Source organism: Pelodiscus sinensis, chromosome 31 (assembly GCF_052426305.1).
Source record: "Pelodiscus sinensis isolate ZL-2025 chromosome 31, ASM5242630v1, whole genome shotgun sequence".
Lineage (NCBI taxonomy): Eukaryota > Metazoa > Chordata > Testudines > Trionychidae > Pelodiscus > Pelodiscus sinensis.
This window is the reverse complement of record NC_143082.1, coordinates 9,657,385-9,665,936: the sequence shown is the minus strand read 5'-3', so window position 1 is coordinate 9,665,936 and position 8,552 is coordinate 9,657,385. Positions and strand designations below refer to the sequence as shown.

Here is an 8,552-nt window from a genome sequence, read left to right as displayed (position 1 = left end):
ACCAGAGGTATGAGTTGGGGATGTGCAGACCCAAAATAAATAGGGAGGGAGAAGGGGTTCAGAGACAGGGAGCAGAGGGGATAGAAAATCAGGAGGGTAGAGGGAATCAGTATCTTACAGTAAGTATTTTACAGAGGCCGGTCCCTGGGTTAAGCATTTATTCGCAAATGGAACATGTTTTGGTGAAACACAAGAACGAACAAAATCCAAGCCAGTGATCATGTCAAAACAGAGGGACGCTGCAAAGCAAACGGAGTTCAAATTCTGGATGCAAAATCTTTGAGTCTCAGGAAAGGGGGAATTTCTCCCATAGTCCTGCTATGCGCTAGATAGTCGCTGCTCCTGGTTTGAAGCCAGACAGACCCGCAGTGGGGGGAGGACAGAAATGTGGGGGAAATGCAGCATCTGTGGCTGTGCTTGGGCCACCGGACAGAAGGCTGTATTAGGCTGGCAGATCGGCCACAACACCGATACTCACAGTAACACAAAGAGAAGGGAACACAAGGTTCTTACGTGTCCCTGCTGTGTTGCCCACTGGCTGTACCCACTGATGAGCTGGGGTTGGGTGCCAAGGCCAGGAGGGTTTTCACGGCTCACAAATGAAAAACAAGTGTAAGCAGGATCTGAAGGAACGTGTCCATTACCGCTAAGAGGGAAGAGACCCTGCCTGTGTCTATGTAAATATAGCTTGCTCCTGCTTTGCTTAGATTTGTTAGCTATTCAGCAAGCAGAGTGGTATTTTGCTCATTGTAATCAACTTAATTTGTGGCCCAACACCAGCTCGGTCTGTATCATATACAGGGACAGCTGAAATACGGCCACCAATGTTTGTAATGTTGTGGGAATACAGAAAAGTAAGTGTGTGCTACATTATTCCCAATGAAAGGGCTCACAGTTTGGCACAGAGAAACTTGCTAAGCAGGGGTTCCACTTCCAGAGCTCTGTGGGGGAAGATTGTTTGGTCAGCAGGCTATAATATGGCCTTCCCTGCCTGGACTGGTTTGACCTGACCCCCCTTCCCAAAGAACAGAGCTAAATAGGCCATTAGGTGCCTCTTATGTTAACAGTGCTGGGGTGGTGTTTCTTCTACCCTGCATGCTCAGAACTGAATCCACTGGAAGCTGAATTCCCTTGAGACCAATGGGCAGAAGTCACAGCCAAGGAGTGGGAGGCAGTGGACGGTGACTGGGATGGAGGCGGAGAGATGCGAGGAGCAGCGGAGGCAGGATGAGCCACTAGCAGGGTGAAGAGGCATGATGAGTGGCCAGCAGGGCGGTAGCAGACAGCAGTGAGCAGGCAGCTAGCGAGTGACCAGCCGAGGGGATAAGATGCCTCTTTACCTCCCTCTGCCCAGAATGGGAAGTGGACTCTGTGGATGCTCCTCTAAGCTCTGGTCTGCCCTGACCGAGGGCAGCCACTGGGGGGGGGTGGGTGCAGAGAAGGGTAGAGCATGTGAAGGGAACATTTACATTGCTGGACATAAGAACCCAAGAGGAAAAGGACACTGCCCATCTGACTTGGGGTGGGACTGTTAGCCCAGGTTCTGTTTGTGGTAAACCTTCAAAAACAGCCAATAGACCTGCAGCACCTTAAAGCAAAATATGTAGATGGGATCATGAGCTCTCATGGGCACAAAAGTGGGTTTTGCCTATGAAAGCTCATGACACCATCTACATGTTTTGTTAGTCTTTAAGGTGCCACTAGACAATTCGGTTTTTGTTGTTGTTTTTCCAGTTACAGACTAACTCAGTTCCCCCTCTGAAACTTCTGCTTGTGGTGTTTCTCCAAATTAATAAGTTACTTCTCTTTCTGTTAATAAGTTTCTTTTTCACATTGATTCTGTGCTTGCGAGTGGGGAAGCAGTGACCCACAGAGGCGCCCAGGGCTGGTGTGTGAATTTCCCAGGTTACTAGGTGGGGGCTTGGGCCAGTTCTGTGTTGGATGGATAGAGGGGAACCCCTAGATCAGTGGTTCTCAAAGTGTGCTCTGTGGACCCCTAGTCTGCAGGCTTGAGGCTTTCCCTCCTGCCGCAGAGCAGCGAGCTTGCACTGACACTCCAGTCCCACACCCACCCATGAGGTTGGAGCACCAGCTCTGGCTTTCTGCTGCGGGTGGGGAAGGAGGGGGAATGAGTTTCGCAGGCCAGATCCAGCTTGTGGAGGGAGGAAGCGGCTCCACATGCTGCAGCTCTCCCTCCCCCCAACTGGGAAAATAGCAGCACAGGAAATGGCTTGTCTGGAAGCTTTCCCTGCAGCTCCCATTGACTGGAATCACCACCAGTGGAAGCAGCAGAGGGCAATGCCTGGGGGCAGTGGGAGGCACGGAGCCAGGTAAGCACCCCCCATCTTCATCCCTCCTTTCAACCTGCTCCTGCACCCAACCGCCCACCCAGACCTGGCACCCTCCCCCACCCATTTTGTCATCACGGGTGGTTGGCTGGTGGTCTGTGTAAAAGTTGTGTTGAGTGGGGTGGGGCTGCTGGCCGAAAAGTCTGAGAACCACTGATCTAGATATTGAACCCGGCCCTGGCTGCTGCTGGCGCTACCCGGCAGAAGGGTTACACACAGTTCCTTGGACAAGAGCAAGGGAGAGCCGGGACACGGTGAGGAGTCCAGGGGAGAGGCGGGACAGCCTGGGATTTTTTTTTTTTTTTGCTGTCTCTTTAAGAACCCCACAGAGGGAGCAGCTGGGGGGCAGTTTCTCTGCTCACTATTTTCACAGCCAGTAAGGCCTAATACTTGCCCTGTTGGTTTTGGTCCGTTGCTTTCTGGCCCCCTAGCTTGTTTATTAAGTTCGACCTCAGCACAGCCCTTGGGTTGTACCAGCAGGCTGTGCTTTGCTTGCACTGACTTGGCCTTGTTCGCTCAAACAGGCACCAAGCTCAATTAGCGTCAGAGCAGCAGCAGAGAGAGACAGGACAGGGGCTTGAAACCTTCCCCTCCTCCCACCAGGCAGGTCTTCTCCCCCTGAGCATTGTGGGAAGGGCAGGTAGCTCATGACTCTCTGGCTAAGACCCCTGGCTTGAGGCACACGTCTGTGGAGCTGGCGACGAGGCTGGGCAGAGCCCAGTAGCTCAACAGGGAATCAGAGCTGGGGCCTAGGAATCCAACAGGAATAGAGTCTGAAGATGGCCGTGGAGGAAGCCAAGCTGTGTCGCATGGCAGAGGGGCTGGCTGATCTGGCCTATGGGCTAGTGCCAGGCTGAGCACCCTCTGGAGCAGGAATCACTCCCTTACCCCACCCAACATAGGGCAGGGGCTGCATTGAAATTCACAGGCATAACGGCCAGGGAAGGGACTAGTACGTGGAGCCAGATGCTGGGAGTCCAGCTCCTGCTGCAGCACTGAACTGCAGCCGCCAGATTTCCCAGAGTTCCCTTCGGCTTGCTCAGGGAAGAGCAGGGGAGCTCCCTGCCCAGCTGCCCTTTCCTGCACGCTGAGGAGAGCGGGAGCTGCTGGACCCTGAGCCCTGCAGAACTTGGATCTGCGCTGGGCTTGTTTAGTCCCAAGCGGCTCAGTGAACTCCGAGCAACTGAACATGGTTTAGAATGGAAACTGCCCCCTCCCTGCATGCTCCTGAGCCCCACTGTGCCGCCCTCACCCCCATGCTCCCTGAGCCCCACTGTGCCGCCCTCACCCCCATGCTCCCTGAGCCCCACTGTGCCGCCCTCACCCCCATGCTCCCTGAGCCCCACCCCATCCTTTCCTGTCTGTTCCCACTCCCCTTTCCCCCGTGCCACATCCCACCCTTCCTAACCCCTACCCCACCTCATCCCTGCTGCACCATCCTGTCCATCCTTCCCTTCACTGCTCCCTTCCCCACCCTACCGGGTGTGGATGGATACGCCATCACTGACCCTTTCGCAGGCCAGAGGGGATCCTTTTCTAACCCTCTGCTGTAGGGATCCTTGGCGGGCAGGGCTCTGGCCAGTGTGACCCAGGAAATCAGAATGGGTCACAATGGGCACCGCTCACTAGTGAGCCAGGACAGGCGCTGTGTCCTGCCTGGGGCGAGGCAGCTCTTTCCCAGTTGGGGTTCTGCCAACGGTGCCTTACAGCCTCCCCCCAAATCTGTTCCCCTCTGCTGGTGCCTCTGACTAGCTGCCTATCACTGTGCAGTGGTGCGGGGAGCACCCCGAGGCTGTCTGGATGGGCCAAACATCTTAACAGAACCCTGTGTTGCAGGCTGCTCCCATCAGGGACCACTCAGCCTCAGGGTAGTGACCCCAGGTGACAGCAACAGCAGTAGATGGGGCTGCTGGGAACTGGACATGGTGCCTCATCCAGCTCTCCCCGCTGGCCTCCCATGCCCACCGATGGTGCCGCATGGCTTGGGGGCAAGCTCCAAGGCAAACCAACCCCTTCTGCCTAAGCACCTATGGTTGCTGGTACTTGGAGCTGGCTGAAGGGGAGCTGGTGTTCTGGCTGCATGGGGGCTGCAGGGAGAGATCCTCGCCCCACTGTTGGTGCTACAGCAGCTAGGTTTCATTGCCAAGTGCTGCCTAAGCTGGTGGGGTAGGGGCATGCGTCCCTTGAGGAGTGCCCATGCTCAGACTCCGCTCTAGGCTCAGTCTCACAGCTCCAGACAGTTTGAACAACCCTGGGCTGTTTTCCTGACATCTCCGTTAGCCCCAGAACCAATGGGACTTCCCAGCTGTCCCTCCTCCCCTGTCCCTGTACTCCACCCCCACAGAGCGAGGAGGGTGGGACTTCGGAGAAGGGGCTGGGAAGGAGGAGAGGCAAAGGTATTTGGGTCTGAAGTAGAACCTGGATTGACTTCAATTCAAAAAGTGATCTTGGGCTTAAAAGGGTTGGAGATCCCTGCTCTAAGGCTCCTCCTCCCATGCCCCAACCACCATGACTCCAACCAGCCACCCAGCCTTGGGAATCCCACCTGGGCTCAGCCAAATGGGCAACATCCACACCAGGGCTCACCTCTGTCCCTCTCCATACCCCTGGCTGATTGTCTCTGTGGTAATGGGGTAAGCCCTTAGCTTGCCTTCTGGCCACTAGCTGCAGCAGGAACCGGCCTGCTCTAGTGCTCACTGATTAAGGATAAAAGCCAAATTAACAGTTGGGTTGATATTTTGCAATTAAAAAGTGTACCTGCCAGCCTCCTGCCCCCGCACCTGCCGGCCGAGCAGCTGTGGGGATTATTCACTCCGTAGCCGAGTGGGGAGTAGTTAACGCTTTTATCCTTTCAGCCTGAAACACAAACACAGGCTGAGAAAAGCTTGTCTGCAAAGAACCCAATTTAAACAAGTCTGGAAGCAAAGCCCAGAAGGGGATTGCACAGCCAAAGCCTCAATTGCAGCCTTCCAGCCACAAAGCGCATTGGAAAGCCTGGAAAGAAAGAAAAGCAACTCGCGCCACAGGGTGCCTGCTGCGTGTGAGGCGCGAACGCAAGCGCTGTCTGCCCTTCAAAGCTCTCAAGCCTGACATTCTGGAATAAGGTTTCCATCAGGTGGTCTGTATTTCACAGCCAACGTGAAATAGACAACACACAATTTGCTGAAGCTATTGACAGAAATGTGCTGCTCCTTAAGATGCCATGAAGGGTCAACAGCGTCAGACGCTTCTCCAGCCTGGTGGGAAGGATGTTCGGCTTCAAGGCTGCTCAAAGTGCTCTGTGCATAAATAAAGGGGCTTTCAAACTCTGTCTGACAAGCACAGCTGCAGTCCTTGGAACCCTTTGTGCTTTAAAAAATTTAGTCACAGGCAGCAAAGATAAACAATGTATCGTATGAGTTATGAGAACCCCACCAATGCAGGGATCTGGGAAGGGTTATTTGAGTTTATTCTCCTCCCTCCCCCAAAATCAGACACTTTTACCTGGATGAATTCTGGCAGGGGCTTGATGTATTTCTTTCCCTTTACAGTCCCCAAAACACAATTCTGGGACTATTTTAAACTGGCAGCTAGCCAATACAATCAAAACAAAGATAGCAACCCTAACACTTTCTGCACCGAGGCACTCATGCTTCTTTAAAGCCCTTCCCAAACTGGCACTGTCCTAGGGCCCATTCAAACCACAAGCTCTCACTTCAGCTCAAGCAGCACAGCACTAAGCACCAACAGATCAACCCATCCCAACATCTATGTTCTTGGCTTCTAAAAGCTAAACTCTGGTCCGTGGCCAGCTGACCTGAAAGCCTAGGTCTGGCAGACATGTATTTAACACTCTGTGCATGTAAAATCCCATTCAATGGGACCACCAGTGCCTACAAAGCAGCATATTTAGATAAACCTTTGGACAACTAGGTTTGAGTACCTTCTTTGCTGGCTCCGGGCCAAAGATCACTGCTGCCATAATTGCCATGGCTCCAGGATAGAGCTCTCACAGTTTCCCGTGTCTGATAAGAACAGCCAGACTGGGTCAGCCAAAGGTCCATCTAGCCTGCTATCCTGTCTTCCAACAGTGGCCAATGCCTGGTGCCCCAGAGGAAATCAACAGAACAGGTAATCAACGGATCCATTCTGTTGCCCATTCCCAATTTCTGATAAACAGAAGCTAGGGACGCCATCCTTGACCACACTGGCTAACACACCATTCCCCTGAATTTACCTAGCTCTTTTTTAAACCCTAATGATATCATCCTGTTTTAAATTGTGTCCCAGGCTTCAAAATTATGAGCATTTTTTTTTCTTTCATTCATTCAAGATTTTAAAAATAGCTGCCAAAAGAAAAGTGTGAAGAATTACAGACAAGTGTTCACAGAACAGCTCTCTGGAGCATCACAGTCTCTGTTTATACTGAACTGATAACAGGTTTACATTTTCAACAGCTGGGAAGTGACTTTGGGTGGAGAGATCCTTTGATTGACATTGAGGCCAGGCCTACACCAGCTGAAAAGTTGGTAGCAGGCAACTCCAGCTATGTAGAATATGTGGCTTGGCAGCATCCTCACAGCAGGAGGCCAAAGGAGCTAACACTTCCATCAACTTCCCTTACTCCTCACAACTGAGGAGTACAGCGCAAGCCGGTGCTTCCCTAAGTGTTCAATTTACGGGTCTATACTAGACCTGCTAAATCGAACACCAAAACATCGATCTCTGGCACAGCAAGTGATGACATGCCCTGAGATTAGACTCACAAGTGTCTCATTCACTTATGAAAAGGGATTTAAGCCTGGGCTGTCGAGGGAACACCATGACAGCGCTTGATACCACGTTTTACAGACTTCCAAGGCTGAAGATTAGGTTAGCTAGAGTGATTGGTATTTTGTTTACATGCAAGGTCAGAGTATATTATAAACACTAACATTAAGCTGTACACATGGAGGAAGACACTGACAGATACAGTAGCTACTACACTTCAGACTCAAAATTAGATTCATTAAAATTTAGTATTTGGCACAAGATAAAGCTGGGCTTGGTTTTGTGGAATCTTGCTGTTTTACCAGATAATGGAACTGACATTTAAATCTTAACTGCATTTCCTAATGCTGTATTGCTTTGGAAACCGAGAAATGATTGATGGGCATGACTGGAACTCAGGTTAATGTACATGTTTAAGAATTGTGTCAGCAGTTGTGTAACCTGCCAGCAGGGACACACTTATTCCAGTAGGTTGCCTTAGTTTCAAACCCTTCCCAAGTGATATAAACCAAACCAACAGTGTCTCAGAGGGGTAGCTGTGTTAGTCTGCATCTGCAAAAACAATGAGTCCAGTGGCACCTTAAGCTATGTCTATACTGCAACGAAATAGTATCCTGAAATAGCTATCCCACGTCTTCACAGCTAGCCCATTATTTCAGGCTCGTTATGCCAATGTCCCTGTAAACCTCATTCCACAAGGAGTAAGGGACGTTTCAGAATAGTGCTTTATTTTATAATTTGGCACTGTGTAGACAACGCCAAATGACAAAATAAGCTATTTCAAAGTAGCATTGAAATAAGATAATAAAATTGTGTATCTTATTTTGAGTTATGGTGCAGGGTGGACGCACCCTTAAAGGGTATCATTTATTGGGACATAAGCTTTCGTGGATTAAAATTCACTTAATGTCTGAGGCCAGGTCTACACTGGCAGAGAAAATCGATGCAAGGTATGCAACTTCAGCTACGTGCACAGATTTTCTGGGGTGGCCCCATAGCAGAAGGTTCATGGAAGAAATGCTCCCGTCAACTTCTCTTACTCCTCAAGCAGAGTACTGGCGCTGATGGGAGCACCCTCAGCACTTTACTAGACCCACTAAATCAAACCCCAGATGATCAATTGCCAGAGCATGAATCCTCCAGCAAGTGGAAACATGGCCTAAGGTGCTACAGGACTCCTTGCTGTTTTTTGCAAACCAGCCAAGGCCCTTTGGATACTGGACTCTGTGGACACAAGCATTCGACCCATGTAACTAGAGTAGCTGTAATTCAGACCTTTACCTACATTAAAAAAAAAAAGTCTTTCCCCACACAAAGCCAAAGGCTCCTATGTCATTTGAACATTGGAAATGTTACCCACAGCCCAAAATCAATTTGTGTTGCTCTGATTGCTGCTAGTGGGAGCTTATTTTCCTGTTGCTAGACTGGAGCAATTACCTCCTTAAATCAGATGTA

At 50.9% G+C, this 8,552-nt stretch overlaps 1 long non-coding RNA gene across 1 annotated transcript; it reads left to right on the top strand.

Moving 5' to 3' along the window:
• Positions 1-1,439: 1,439 nt before the first annotated feature.
• On the top strand, positions 1,440-5,657 carry LOC142818942 (uncharacterized). Its single transcript, XR_012896631.2, has 2 exons — positions 1,440-2,330; positions 5,204-5,657. It is a non-coding gene; the product is annotated as an uncharacterized LOC142818942 (long non-coding RNA).
• Positions 5,658-8,552: the final 2,895 nt, after the last annotated feature.